Source organism: Phyllobates terribilis, unplaced genomic scaffold (assembly GCF_046119375.1).
Source record: "Phyllobates terribilis strain yellow unplaced genomic scaffold, ASM4611937v1 Scaffold_4__5_contigs__length_816908805, whole genome shotgun sequence".
NCBI classification, from domain to species: Eukaryota; Metazoa; Chordata; class Amphibia; order Anura; family Dendrobatidae; genus Phyllobates; species Phyllobates terribilis.
In genome coordinates this window covers 754,659,241-754,674,441 of record NW_027362764.1, presented here as the reverse complement: position 1 = coordinate 754,674,441, position 15,201 = coordinate 754,659,241, and the positions used below count along the sequence as shown (strand labels likewise).

Genomic DNA, 15,201 nt, shown 5'->3' with positions numbered 1-15,201 from the left:
TGGTAATGAATTTATATATTTAATAGGAGGGAGTGCATAGTGGGTACTTAATTATATTTTTTGGGTGAGGGAAAATTGGATATTAAATCTTTTAGGATAACAAGGGGCTCTCAAATGTTTACAAACCTATTATAATTTTCTCCAGAATTTGTGTTTTTTATACTGTAAACCTTCACTAGCTCATAGCTGGTAGAGATTTGATATTCTCATGCATAGATGGCCAGAAAAGTCCCTAATTTATTAAGAGGGTGGATGCTATGAAAAATATTACAAAAATGCTGCATGTTTTTTTTTTTTTTTAATTTCTTGACTTAAAGATGTCCTCAGCAGGTGGCAGTGACCTTTTAACTGTTATCATTTCAGTTTGCTCTACCACCACTTACGAGGATCCTGTTTCACAGCTTAAACCGACTTCTTCACATAGAATGTTAGAATTGGAGGGGACCTCCAGGGTCATCGTGTCCAACCCCCTGCTCAATAGAGCGAGACACAGGGGGTTATTGAATGGGGGTGGCACTGTAAGTAAGTGAATTTGGGGCAGTGGTTAATCATTTGGGAGGTACACATAGTGGCTACGTGTTGGGGAAGAATGGCTATTTAATTTTGCAGTTCATAGGGGGATGCAAAGTACTGGCTTATTTATTGACATGTATGCATTACAGAGAGGATCATTCATTATATATTAATGTTTTGGTGCATATTTGTATTCACGGGCAAAGTGTGGGATATTTTTTATTCAGGGGTCATATATATGTAACTTACTTATTTTCAGAAATGCTGTGATCTGTGCAGCAAACTTTACTTAGATAAGTCCTCAATTGTTGATGTAGACGTGAAGGTCTGACCAGATGGAGGAGAAATTAAAGAAAATTGCTCTAATCAGATGGGACATCCCCGGAAAGTTACTGAATGTAAATCTAGTGATTCTATACTATATGGACTGCACAGAGATGATGAAAGTAACAGTCTTATTTCTAAAACAACCTTCCTTATTACATAATGTCCTCCTTTATGTATAGCACCTCCCACTGTCATAAAAGGTTCTCCATTATTATGTATTCTGCCATCCATTATTAAATAGTATGTTCCCTTATCACATATCGTGTTGTACAATATTACAGTGTCCTCCCTTATTACGTATAGCGTAATTCATTGTTATATAGTGTCCTCCCTTATTATGTATAGTGCTTTCCATTGATATAAAGTATTCTCCATTATTATGTATTCCACCATCAATTATTACATAGTATGTTCCCCTGTTACATATAGTGTCGTTCAATATTACAGTGCCATCCCTCATTACGTATAGCATCATTCAGTGTTATATAGCGTCTTCCCTTATTATATATAGTGCTTTCCACTGAAAGTATTCTCCATTATTGTGTATACCACCATCAATTATTACATAGTATGTTCCCCTGCTACATATAGTGTCGTACAATATTACAGTGCCGTCCCTCATTATGTATAGCATCATTCATTATTATTTAGCGTCCTCCCTTATTTTGTATAGTGCTTTCCAATGTTATAAAATGTTCTCCATTATAATGTATCCCGCAACCGTCATTATATAGAATATTCTCTTACTATATATAGCGTTGTACATTATTAGTGTCATCCTTTATTATGCATAGGGTCATTCATTGTCAAAAAGTGCCCTCTCTTATTATGTATAAAGCATTCCATTGATAAATATTATACTCTCTTATGTATTGTGTCATCATTTATTATGTGTAGTTTACATATACTTGATTCTTTATTATCTATAATGCCATCCTCCTTACTAGGTCGTGTAACCGATGCCTCGGATTGCATTTTTAATTAATGTAAAAATTTGCAAAGTGCGATGCTTTTTCTCCACCATTTTATTTATCTCTCAAATATGCACATGAGCAACTGTATGTTCATAACGTGAGCCATCATTTGACTTCTCCTGGCACTTATCTTCAGCTGTCAGGGAACCTGTCACATAACACATCAGGTGAACACAGGGACCGCACAGTCTGAACTGCGCAGGGCACTGGCTACCCTTGATTAACCCCTGCTCCCATCAATTCTTGTTTCTAATGATCCTTAAAGAAGCACTCTTCCTGCCATCAAAGTTTTTATCCTCTTAATATTTAGCAATCAACATATTATATAGCACTGTGTACTTACAATTGCTCATTTTGCCTTTCTACCCAGATAATTCTTCTCTTTTCTCTCCTCTATAGAAACAGGAAGTCTCTTGTTCCTGCATTTATCATTCCCCTCTTCAACTCCTGACCCAGCTGCTTTCTCCTCCCCCCTGCCTTTAACTTTTGCAGTGACTCATGACTCATACAGGGAAAATTGACCTCCATAGAGCTTAGAAGGATTCATCTAGTCAGTTTTTAATGATGTGATATCATAGAGCTAATGGAAAAGAGAAGAATTATCTGGGTAGAAAGGCAAAATAAGCAATTGTAAGTGCACAGTGCTATATAATATGATGATTGCAATATATTAAGGGGATACAAATTTTGATGAGAGGCAGAGGAGTGCTTCTGTAATATTAGAAACCTCTTATTTATTATATTTTATCTGCAGATGTGACTTGTTAGCATCTACAACACCATGGTCCTGCGTACACTTTCTATGATACATTACTTTTTGTTTGAGGCTTATGTCTGAGCTTTTCAGTGATTTCTCATTCATCTGGTAATGAAAGTCATTTTTATCTATAGGGTACGTATTAATATGTTGTATGGGCATCCCTAAAATATTTCTATATTATATAGGCAAGGTTTTGTAAAGTCTTTCTTCAGTGACGTAACTTGAAATTCACGGGTCTCAATGCAAAAGCTGCAACGGGGCCCCCAATTATTGCAAGTCTTAATAGTATTGGTCTTTTTCTATTGGCCAATGGGACTTCTTGGGCCCCCTAGACCCCAGGGCCCGGGTGTGATTGAAACCCCTGCACCTATTGTAGTTATGCCTGTGCTTTTCTTTCTGTGTTCCTCCTCAGTAAGACGTCAATCATATGTTTTTTGTACATGCAGGCAGAGGTGAACACACAATATGGGTTAACTAAGCAACGACAGTAGTAAAAGGGATCCACCACCAAGTTAAAGAATTTGTTCCATAAAAAAATATATATCACCTATCCACAAGATACGTGATATACACTTCTCAACATCAAAATTGCAACACCTAAATAGAGACGTTGTGCAATTAAAGAAATCGCAAGATCGATTGTTAATGATATGCAAATTATGAAAAAAAGGAAACAAAGCTTTCAAAACATTTGGATTATCCAAAAAGTTTTTTAGGAGACTTTCAACATGACAACACCATGGACAGCAGCGTCTACCACCGAGCACATCTGGGACGTCATTAGTCGACAATTGCACAGGAGCTGCCAGCAGCGGATCTTGATGATTTGCCGAAGCTTATTCAGCGGCAGAACCTTCCTCAGGGGTCCATTAATAATCTCATTGACAGCAACCAAGGCTAAAAGTGCCCGGATTTTTGCTTGCGGCGCTCATACTCCATACTGAATAAATCAAGAGGTTTTGAATTTTTTCCATTATTTTCATCATTTGCAGATTAATAACATCTCCATCCTGTGATTTCTAGAATTCCACCACTTTTCCTTCTTGGCGTTGCAATTTCAATGTTGAGGAGTGTGTGATCTCTGGTGGTCTAACCACTGGAACCCCCATAGATCATGAGAACAGGGATCCAAAACCCACTTTGAATGAAGCAATAGTGAGCATGTGCGACCACAGTTCAATTCACTGTGTAAAGGGAGGTGGTAACACATGCTCACTACCGCCTAATTCATGACTTTGTGCCCCCCATTCTCAGGATCGGTGGGGTTTTAGAAGTTAAATCCCTGGTGATCAACCATTTATGATTTATCTTGTGGATAAGTGATAAATGTTTATGGCATAAAACCTTGAAAGCTACCTCTCCTGGTGTAAAGCAAGACAGACATAAAAGGGACATGCTCTATTATGCATGGGCGATTCTCTACAATCGCATAGGGTCTCTCCACCATGTTTTAATCTTTGTGTCCACTTTTAACGACCAACTTGCTCGGACTCTTGGAAGAATTAGTAAATCTCTTGGGCACCTCCAAAGTCTACTGCAACCTTGTAAAACCAGCGCTTCTAGAAGGTTGTATGATTATCATGGCTTAAGTTCCGATTCTCTCTTCTGTATGAAGAATCTCTATCAGAATTTTTTTACATTGTTTATATTTCTTATTTCCCTTCCGAAAGTACAACTGACCTTTTTTTAGCTATTACACTTTGTGCTTCCGGCAGTGACTGTTTTCCTTATTTCTCCGTGTAGAATTAAAAATTTTGTAGTACCTTTTTCACTTCTGCTTTTGAATAAACACGGATGTGAGAATTGGCCACGTGCTCGACTAAAGTTTCAAAACTTTTTTTTTCAAGATGTTGGGGTCAGCATTTGGCCTTATATACCTTCCTCTTCTACCTTTAGATCTCCAGAGGGTGCTAAATTACAACTCTCAGGAACCCCTGTTAGGACATGGTAGTTTCTCAACAGCTGGAGAGACGCAGGTTGGAAACCACTCCTGTAGCCCAGATGTACCTTTCGGCCATAGTCACGTAATTTAGTCAACATATTTGGTATGATGTATCTTTAAAAATTATTATCAAGGGCCATCATTGACAATGACTGCAGTAATTGTGTGCCTTATCAAGGACATACAGTACATACCATGGAGGCAGCCTGATGGAGAAGTGCCTGAGTGAGAGGGTCTTAGTCAAGTTAGCTGCAAATTTTAATTGGCGGTCTAGATCTATGCAGGGATCTTCTCTCCATTGATCTTACCACATTAGTAACGCAAAGGCCAGCCCAACTCTCCCGGTAGGTTTCTGGAAGAAGAAGAGATCTCAAAAACTCTCAGAGTTGAGAAGTCTCACATATGTCTCAGAAACCTCTTGGAAAGCAGCTCTTTTGGAGATTTTCTTTGTGCAAGACACTAAGATGCTCCTCCAGTAGACCAAACTCTGGCATCCACATGAATATCTAGGGAGAAAGAAATTGGACATGGCCTAAAAAGGACAAGGTTATGCAAAAACAAACCTCTCACACAAGCATATCCCATGGTTGGCAAGTATGACACGGTAACTAGATTGGGGCAAACCCCTCAAATTATCCAAGTTTTATTTCACGCAATGGGAGATGTTATGAGAATGTCAGATATAATGTAATTTTTTGCTAATTCATCATGAGGAAACACCAGCAAACAAAATCAGAACCACTACAACAGTGGTCTTCAATTGAATGCAAGCCCCATCATTATAAATAACCATGCCCAAAGTAAAACAGGTGGAGACCACCATTCTATCTCTAGAACTAGGATCCCTACATAGTAGAGATGGGTGCACATGCATGGAGCCCTCTCTAAGTTCTTGAGAGTTTTAGAAGCCACCAAGTCCAAGCCAGTGAACATCTCAAAGTGACCAGATAGTCTCATCAGGTAGCAGAAGAACGCTGGCTTGTCAGACATCAATTCTGAACAGAATAATAAACTGCTGCCAGACACCTAGCTTATCTCCCTTGAGAACATGCTTATTAGATGGTCCACCAGTCTTGCCAAAAGTGGTTCAGCTAGCAAAAGTTTAACCTGTATAACCACCTCACCAACTCTTTTGGAGAGGGTCACCAAACAACCATGAGAGACCCTAAATGTGTCAATCCCAAAAGGTGAAGAACACTGAATATACTCTCTCAACATAATTCGTTACCTCCAGGGTGTAAAAAAAAAGAATGCTGAGTGTATCAGTTTAGAGGTAATGATTGGGAATGAAGAGCAGTGGGGGTACCACTAGATCCTTAAGGTGGTGAAGACCCCAAGACATGCTTTCCTTTACACCTTTGCTATTTTCAAGAAAAATAATGTCATCGTCAGGGTTGGTCCAGCTCATCACGTAGGCAAGAGAAACCTACTGCGGGCCACAGGGGTGGACACAGACAGGAGACGGCCCCTGTGCAGGAGCAATATATGGGCCCTGGGCAGTCCGATAGCTCATCATAATGTACACTTACACCTGTTTTGGAGGTAGAAGTTGGCCCCCTTAACTCTTAAGCCTCTGCACAGGTTGCACCAATGGTATGCCTGCCCCTGGCAGGACAGCCACAACCAATTTTTCAAAGAGTAGAAATTAGTTAATGATGCCTTTAAAGTTTAGGACAAGTGCATAAGGACATCCAAAAACCAAACAATGGTGTGCAACCAATTTTGTTTGTTTGTTTAGATTAGGTCCTCAGTCTAATTTCCTCCAGTGCCCTTAAGGTAGTCCAGTGCTTATAACTGACATTTTAGCCCAACTTATGTTGCAAAAATAAGCAAAAATGTGCTTATTTTTTACACCAAATTCCGAGAGGATTTCTTCCATGGAGGTCAACCCACAGGTAGAATTCCTTTGTATGCATCTTGCTGAATACCACCGGATGCTTCGTGTAAAAATAAGGTGCTGAATTATCTTCACTTTTGTTTCTCACACCCCAGCAAATTCTTCACATGTCAAGTACTTGGAGCGGCCAGTTGATCCAGGAGCTCCACATACCGCACAGCCAGATGACAATACAGAATGTGCTGGGCCGTTTCCTGCTGCGTGGCCTCTGTGAATTTCTTTGATCTGTAGTACAGTAGTTGGATGGTGGGGGGTGCCAAGCCGGTAGCATAGACGTTCTTCTGAACCCTTCAAGCCTTTCAATGTCTTTACTAGATTAAGACTTGAAGATACAAACTGCAGATTCATTTGTGCTGATCTTTTCCATGTGGTCTTGCTTTTTGAGATGTTTCGTCTTGACGTGGCGGAAGCGCACAGGTGACTTGTAGATATTTGCCACGTGTTTACGGTCTGTGATTATTTCTACATTCTCCTCTCACTTTCATTACAGCAGAAATGCACCTAGACAAAGAAAGAAACAGAAAAAAACTCAATCAGAAAATTATTAATTACCTTTAGGTAAGTCACATACTGTAGGCAGCAGTTATTCTGCAGGGAGGGGGAGGAGGGAGGTGAAGCTGAAGTGTCCTCCTTATTGCTCATTGTTAATGGTGGATTCTGTTACATGACTCCAGCATTGGTGTTACGTTTTAGTGTAACCATAGCCCCTGATGACAATAATTGACTGACTCAAGCCCCCCATACACATTGAATAGCTGTCAGGTGAACCATTGTTCGGCCGGTGGCTATTTCGGTGGACTTTCCCATCCCGCTAGGTCGAGCACGCTTATATTTTCTAATAGAGACTCCTTTGATGGTGGCTTTTCTCATTGAGGTCAAAAGGATCAGTAGCCTGAAATCGGACATGCTAATCCTTATGTCAGGGGCCCCTATACACATTAGCCTGTTGGCTGAACCTGTCGATATTGGTAAGCCCCCCATACACAAACTAATAGCGGCTAAAGAATCCCATATTGAGGGATTCAGCCAACAGTTTAATGTGCATGGTGGCCCATTACAGATGATCTCGAGGGGGCAGGCAAGGATCCGGCATGTCCTATTTCGGACAGCGGCAACTTTCTTTCCTGCCCGAGATAAACCGCCATCAAAAATGTCTGGCAGAGTCTCTCTCACAGAGAATATAGGGAAAGGTGGCTGAGATAGCTGCCAGACGAATGAACAACTATACAAAGTGTATGGGGGTCTTCAGGTCCTCAGTGAACACAGCACAAGCTGTAAAGTGATGGTGATAGCGAAGTGTCAACCAATTGTGAGTGAGCAATTTGCAAGGGCTGGAATATTTCCAGCTTTATTTATTTTCCATGTCCTTTCTACATAATCTTCAACTGATTTATTCATTTTCTCCCTCCCCGTTAACACAAAAATATTGCGCTGGAGGGGCGAGGTGTAGAGTGAGGAGCTGCCATTACTAGAGGACAGGACCTCTTACTGATTTAGGGTACCACAAAAAGTCTTGTCAATTCCCAAAGAAGTGTTTTGCATTTTTTTACATTAATTACTGTTTGGGTGCAGTCAGACGACTGAATAAATCGGATGAAAACTGGAATGCAGTGAACGGACTGGCTGGCGGCTCTCCCTATCAGAGAATGACAGCTGCATAGAAATAAATGAAACGGTCAAGCTCGGGTCGGGAGAGCCGCCGGCCGGTCCGAGCACTGCGTTCCGATCTTGGTACGATTTATATGGCCCTTTGACAAAGCTCACAGCCTAGATTAGTTTACCCGATCAAGGCAAAATCTAATTCTGAAGATGCCCATAAAGTAAGAAATGTGCAGGTGAAAGGAAGTAAAATGTGAAAGTAATTAATAGGCTCTACAGTGACTAAACAGAAGCAACATAATACTGATATGAGGCACATGTAAAATAGAGCCATACAGTGACCCCAGAACAGGTTTATATAGTGACGATATTTTATTGACATTAACCATAGAGTGAAGACAAAACTGATTTGTATAATGCCGACATATAGGTTCACAGTATGTGTAAGCGATGTAACGTTTTTTTTTAGAGTGCAAAAATAATACCGTTATGCAGTGCTCACATAATAAAGCAGTGAATCCAATACTTTTCTATAGACGCTTACACAATAGAGCCAGAGAGTGAACCTATAATAGTTTTATAAAGAGCAAAAGTAATACTGTCATACAATGTATACTAAATAGAGCCACACAGCAAATCCAGAATAATTCTATAGAGTGCAAAAATAATACCGACATACAGCACTTACACAGTGAACCAATACCAGGTTTTTATAGTGCATAAATAATACCGAAATACAGGGCTTACACACTAGAGCCAGAGAGTGAACCCAATATAGTTCAAAAATAATACTGTCATACAATGTATAAATAATAGAGCCATACAGTAAACTCAATATAATTCTATACGGCGAGGAAAACAATACCGACATACAGCACTTACACAATAAAGTCATATAGTGAACCTATAACAGTTTTATATAGTGCATGAATAACACCGAAATACAGTGCTTACACAATAAAGCCAGAGAGTGAACCCAATGCAGCTTTATAGAGTGCAAAAATAATAACGCCGGCTAAAAATACCTCCTCAGGAGGGCTGGAGGGGGATGTACATGGTCCGAACAGGGTCATCAAGGTGACAATGCAATGTTATAATCCAGATCCAGCCCAGCTATACGGTATACAGTACAGACCAAAAGTTTGGACACACCTTCTCATTTAAAGATTTTTCTGTATTTTCATGACTATTAAAATTGTACATTCACACTGAAGGCATCAAAACTATGAATTAACACATGTGGAATTATATACTTAACAAAAAAGTGTGAAAGAACTGAAAATATGTCTTATATTCTAGGTTCTTCAAAGTAGCCACCTTTTGCTTTGATGACTGCTTTGCACACTCTTGCCATTCTCTTGATGAGCTTCAAGAGGTAATCACCGGAAATGGTCTTCCAACAATCTTGAAGGAGTTCCCAGAGATGCTTAGCACTTGGTTGGCCCTTTTGCCTTCACTCTGCGGTCCAGCTCACCCCAAACCATCTCGATTGGGTTCAGGTCTGGTGACTGTGGAGGCCAGGTCATCTGGCGTAGCACCCCATCACTCTCCTTCTTGGTCAAATAGCCCTTACACAGCCTGGAGGTGTGTTTGGGGTCATTGTTCTGTTGAAAAATAAATGATGGTCCAACTAAACGCAAACCGGATGGAATAGCATGCCGCTGCAAGATGCTGTGGTAGCCATGCTGGTTCAGTATGCCTTCAATTTTGAATAAATCCCCAACAGTGTCACCAGCACAGCACCCCCACACCATCACACCTCCTCCTCCATGCTTCACGGTGGGAACCAGGCATGTAGAGTCCATCCGTTCAAATTTTCTGCGTTGCACAAAGACACGGTGGTTGGAACCAAAGATCTCAAATTTGGACTCATCAGACCAAAGCACAGATTTCCACTGGTCTAATGTCCATTCCTTGTGTTCTTTAGCCCAAACAAGTCTCTTCTGCTTGTTGCCTGTCCTTAGCAGTGGTTTCCTAGCAGCTATTTTACCATGAAGGCCTGCTGCACAGAGTCTCCTCTTAACAGTTGTTGTAGAGATGTGTCTGCTGCTAGAACTCTGTGTGGCATTGACCTGGTCTCTAATCTGAGCTGCTGTTAACCTGCGATTTCTGAGGCTGGTGACTCGGATAAACTTATCCTCAGAAGCAGAGGTGACTCTTGGTCTTCCTTTCCTGGGGCGGTCCTCATGTGAGCCAGTTTCTTTGTAGCGCTTCATGATTTTTGCAACTGCACTTGGGGACACTTTCAAAGTTTGCCCAATTTTTAAGACTGACTGACCTTCATTTCTTAAAGTAATGATGGCCACTCGTTTTTTCTTTACTTAGCTGCTTTTTTTCTTGCCATAATACAAATTCTAACAGTCTATTCAGTAGGACTATCAGCTGTGTATCCACCTGACTTCTGCACAACACAATTGGTGGTCCCAACCCCATTTATAAGGCAAGAAATCCCACTTATTAAACCTGACAGGGCACACCTGTGAAGTGAAAACCATTTCCGGTGACTACCTCTTGAAGCTCATCAAGAGAATGGCAAGAGTGTGCAAAGCAGTCTTCAAAGCAAAAGGTGGCTACTTTGAAGAACCTAGAATATAAGACATATTTTCAGTTGTTTCACACTTTTTTGTTAAGTATATATTTCCACATGTGTTAATTCATAGTTTTGATGCCTTCAGTGTGAATGTACAATTTTCATAGTCATGAAAATACAGAAAAATCTTTAAATGAGAAGGTGTGTCCAAACTTTTGGTCTGTACTGTATATAGTGTGTCTCTAGAACAGGACAGCTTTGAAAGTCCCACACTGAGGTAGAGCCAAGGTCATCGTCTTGTTCACGAGATGATGACCTTGCAGTAATTCATGATCACCAAATTACACATTTCATTACAAAATGTCCATACAAATCAGGCCGCGGCCTCTGACCTCTAGATCTGACCTTACACTATATCTAGATATGGCTTCTGTCGATGCACCAGGGATCCACAAAGTTGGACAATGGAAGTCTGTGAGTATTTGTGTAAAAAAGCTTTTAAGAAAATGAAGTCGTAGGGAAAAGACATAAAGAGACACATTCAGAAATTAGATCCTGAAACAATCCAGGCTTTATTACGTTGCGTTGCTTTCTGTCCACCCACTATAGTGCAGACGCTTGTAATATTGATCAGGTATCGGCCATGGATAGATGTAGCATCCAGCACAACCCATACATCGGGCACCAGGATGCAGTGGAGATTGTTATAGCCCGTTCATCAGATGTTACCTGAAATTGCACTACCAAGTTACAGTATATGTCAGGTCGTATGTACAGAGATACATATGGAGGAGAACGGTAGATAATCTTTACCTCCTCGATTCATTCGGTCTTTTATTGCTGAAGTCATAGATCTACCTTCTGTAATACTGGAATACTACTGTAACGGGTCTGGGAGGCGGAACCTCTGAGCAACTTATACAAGGGGGCGGTCCTTGTAAGGAAGCGGGTGGCGACCAGGGAAGACAGGCAGGCAGTCACAGCAGGTGACCGGGACAGTCTCTGGGTAAACGGGCAGGAGGTCACGGCAAGTGACCGGGACAGTCTCTGGGTAAACGGGCAGGAGGTCACAGCTAGTGACCGGGACAGTCTCTGGGTAAACGGGCAGGAGGTCACGGCAAGTGACCGGGACAGTCTCTGGGTAAATGGGCAGGAGGTCACAGCAAGTGACCGGGACAGTCTCTGGGTAAACGGGCAGGTACGACCTGTGACGGCTGAGCCTCCAGGTAGGCTAGCAGGCAGATGGCAGATGAGTGCTCCCAGGTGAGCAGGCGAGAGTCTCTGGATAAGCAGGTGGTCACAGCATGTGACGGCGGAGCCTCCAGGTAGGCTAACAGGCAGGTAGCAGATGAGCGCTCCCAGGTGAGCGGGCAAGAGTCTCTGGACTGGCAGGTGGTCACGGCACGTGACGGCGGAGCCTCCAGGTAGGCTAACAGGCAGGTAGCAGATGAGCGCTCCCAGGTGAGCGGGCAAGAGTCTCTGGACTGGCAGGTGGTCACAGCACGTGACGGCGGAGCCTCCAGGTAGGCTAACAGGCAGGTAGCAGATGAGCGCTCCCAGGTGAGCGGGCAAGAGTCTCTGGACTGGCAGGTGGTCACAGCACGTGACGGCGGAGCCTCCAGGTAGGCTAACAGGCAGGTAGCAGATGAGCGCTCCCAGGTGAGCGGGCAAGAGTCTCTGGACTGGCAGGTGGTCACAGCACGTGACGGCGGAGCCTCCAGGTAGGCTAACAGGCAGGTAGCAGATGAGCGCTCCCAGGTGAGCGGGTTAGCTGGTCCATAGACAGACTGACAGGAGTCGGAAGGCAGACCGTCGGACCTCAGGCTAGCAAATGGGTAAGCGGATAACAGGCAGGAATCAGACAGCAAACTGGCAGGAAACTGGCAGGTAACTGGAAACGGGACCTGAGGGCTGAAGCAGAGTAGTGAACAGTGCAACAACATTGCTCGGGCACCTCCATTTTGGAGGAGGTGCCTTATATATGGAGGGATCCTCCGACCATTGGCCGGGGACTCCTTAGGGCGAAGCGCGCGGCCCCTTTAAGAGAGGGGGAGCGCGCGCGCGCCCGCCCTAAGCACAGTGACCGGGGGAGAGCGGGCGCTGCAAGCAGAGCGGGAGGAAGCCGCCGGGCACGGAGCAGAGAGGTGAGGGGAACAGCGTCCCTGCCTAGCAGGAGGCAGGGACGCCGACGCTACAGTACCCCCCCCTTTAGGCCCCCCCTTTTTTAGGCCAGACAGAAATTTAGCAAGGATGAGAGGGGCATGGATGTTCTCCCGGGGCTCCCATGTTCTCTCCTCAGGACCAAACCCCTTCCAATCCACTAGAAAAAAGGTCTTTCCTCTTACCCTTTTGGTGGCCAGAATGTTCTCTACCTCAAACTCGTCTTCAGCAGAAACCGGAGCAGGAGGCGTACCTGTAGACTTGGAAAAGGAGTTAAGTACCACGGGTTTGAGAAGAGATACATGGAAGGAGTTAGGGATCCGTAAGTTGGCCGGGAGTTTCAATTTATAGGCCACCGGGTTGATCTGTTTGATAACCTCCAGTGGGCCGATGAACCGAGGCCCTAACTTATAGGAAGGAATCTTGAGCCGGACATATTTGGATGAGAGCCAGACTTTATCTCCAGGACGAAATTGTGGGGAATCCAAGCGTTTTTTGTCGGCGTGTCTCTTCATCCGCTCGGACGACTGAAGGAGTGCGGATCGGGTACTCTCCCAAATGGAGGAAAATTTGCTAACGAGAGATTCCGCGGCCGGGTTGTCCACAGAGGTGGAGACAGGAAAAGGGATCCGAGGATGCTGACCGAAGACTACAAAAAACGGGGATTTAGAAGAAGATTCGCTCTCGTGATTGTTGTAAGAGAACTCGGCCCATGGTAGGAGATCCACCCAGTCTGAATGGTGGGCATTAACGAAGTGCCGGAGGTAACTGGTCAAATTCTGATTGATCCGCTCCACTTGACCATTGGACTGTGGGTGGTAAGAGGAGGAGAAGTCCAGGGTGACGTCGAGCAGTTTACATGTGGCTCTCCAGAAGCGTGAGGTGAACTGAACCCCACGATCCGACACGATGTGGAGAGGCAGACCATGGAGACGGAAGATGTGGCGGATAAAGTCTTTAGCTAGCTCGGGAGCAGACGGGAGGCCTGGCAGGGGAATAAAATGAGCCAATTTGGAAAAGCGGTCAGCGACCACCCAAATGACCGTACAACCGGCAGAGACGGGGAGATCTGTTATGAAGTCCATAGCTATATGTTGCCACGGGGCAGCAGGCACAGGCAGAGGAAGAAGGCGGCCGGCAGACAGGTGTCTCGGAACTTTGTTGCGGGCGCAGGACACACAGGCAGAAACAAAGTCAATTACATCCTTGTGCAGGGTAGGCCACCAGTAGTGCCGGGTAATAAGCTGGAGGGTCTTTTTCTGACCGGCGTGCCCAGCTAGCTTAGACGAGTGACCCCAGTGTAGAATCTTCTCCCGATCGGACTCCGTTACGAACGTCTTACCGGGAGGGAGACGATTTAGGCCCACGGGGGCTACCTGCATTACTCTGGCGGGATCGATGATGTGTTTAGGCTCCTCCTCAAAATCAGACACCAGAAAGGATCGGGACAGGGCGTCAGCTTTGATGTTTTTGTCAGCCGGACGAAAATGAAGAATGAAATCAAAGCGGGCAAAAAACAAAGACCACCGGGCTTGGCGCGGGTTAAGTCTCTGGGCGCTCTGGAGATATGCCAAGTTCTTGTGGTCAGTGTAAATTATTACCGGGTGGAGAGCCCCCTCGAGCAGGTAACGCCACTCCTCCAGTGCCATCTTAATGGCCAACAATTCTCGGTCTCCTATAGAATAATTGCGCTCAGAAGAGGAGAAAAGTTTGGAGAAAAAGCCGCAGGTTACCTTTCTTCCGGAAGAAGATTTTTGGGTAAGTACCGCCCCAGCTCCGGAGGAGGAGGCGTCAACTTCTAGGAAGAATTGTTTGTTGCCGTCCGAACGATGCAGCACCGAGGCGGAGAGGAAGGCCTGTTTTAAGGAAAGAAATGCCTCCTCTGCTTCGGGCGGCCATTCTCTGGGGTTCGTACCTTTACGGGTGAGAGCAGAGATAGGGGCGGTCCGGGAAGAGAAGTGCGGTATGAACAGGCGGTAATAGTTGGCGAAGCCCAGGAACCGCTGAATAGCCTTCAACCCCTCTGGTCGGGGCCACTTCTGGATGGCAGACAGTTTCTCAGGATCCATTTGTAGACCTGTCTGAGAGATTATGTAGCCCAGAAATGGAAGAGAAGTCTGCTCAAAGATGCACTTCTCATATTTAGCGTAGAGGTGGTTCTGCCTGAGCCTGAGCAGGACCTGACGAACGTCCCTCCGGTGAGTAGGAAGATCCGGAGAGAAGACCAAGATATCGTCCAGGTACACCACCACGCAGGAGTAGAGAAGATCACGGAAGATGTCATTGACCAACTCTTGAAAGACGGCAGGAGCGTTACAGAGACCGAAGGGCATCACAAGGTACTCATAGTGGCCGTCCCGGGTATTGAATGCCGTCTTCCACTCATCCCCCTGACGGATACGGACCAGGTTATACGCCCCACGGAGATCCAGTTTGGTGAAGATTCTAGCCCCCCTCAGACGGTCAAATAATTCAGGAATAAGCGGAAGGGGGTATTTA

The 15,201-nt window shown here is 44.3% G+C and overlaps 1 long non-coding RNA gene across 1 annotated transcript in view; it reads right to left on the bottom strand.

The window, feature by feature from the left end:
* Positions 1 to 2,176: 2,176 nt before the first annotated feature.
* Positions 2,177 to 15,201, bottom strand: part of LOC141266036 (uncharacterized) — a 165,577-nt gene continuing 152,552 nt past the window's right edge. Inside the window, exon 4 of the long non-coding RNA XR_012320187.1 lies at positions 2,177 to 6,914. This is a non-coding gene — a long non-coding RNA (uncharacterized lncRNA). The remainder of the gene's footprint in view (positions 6,915 to 15,201) is intronic.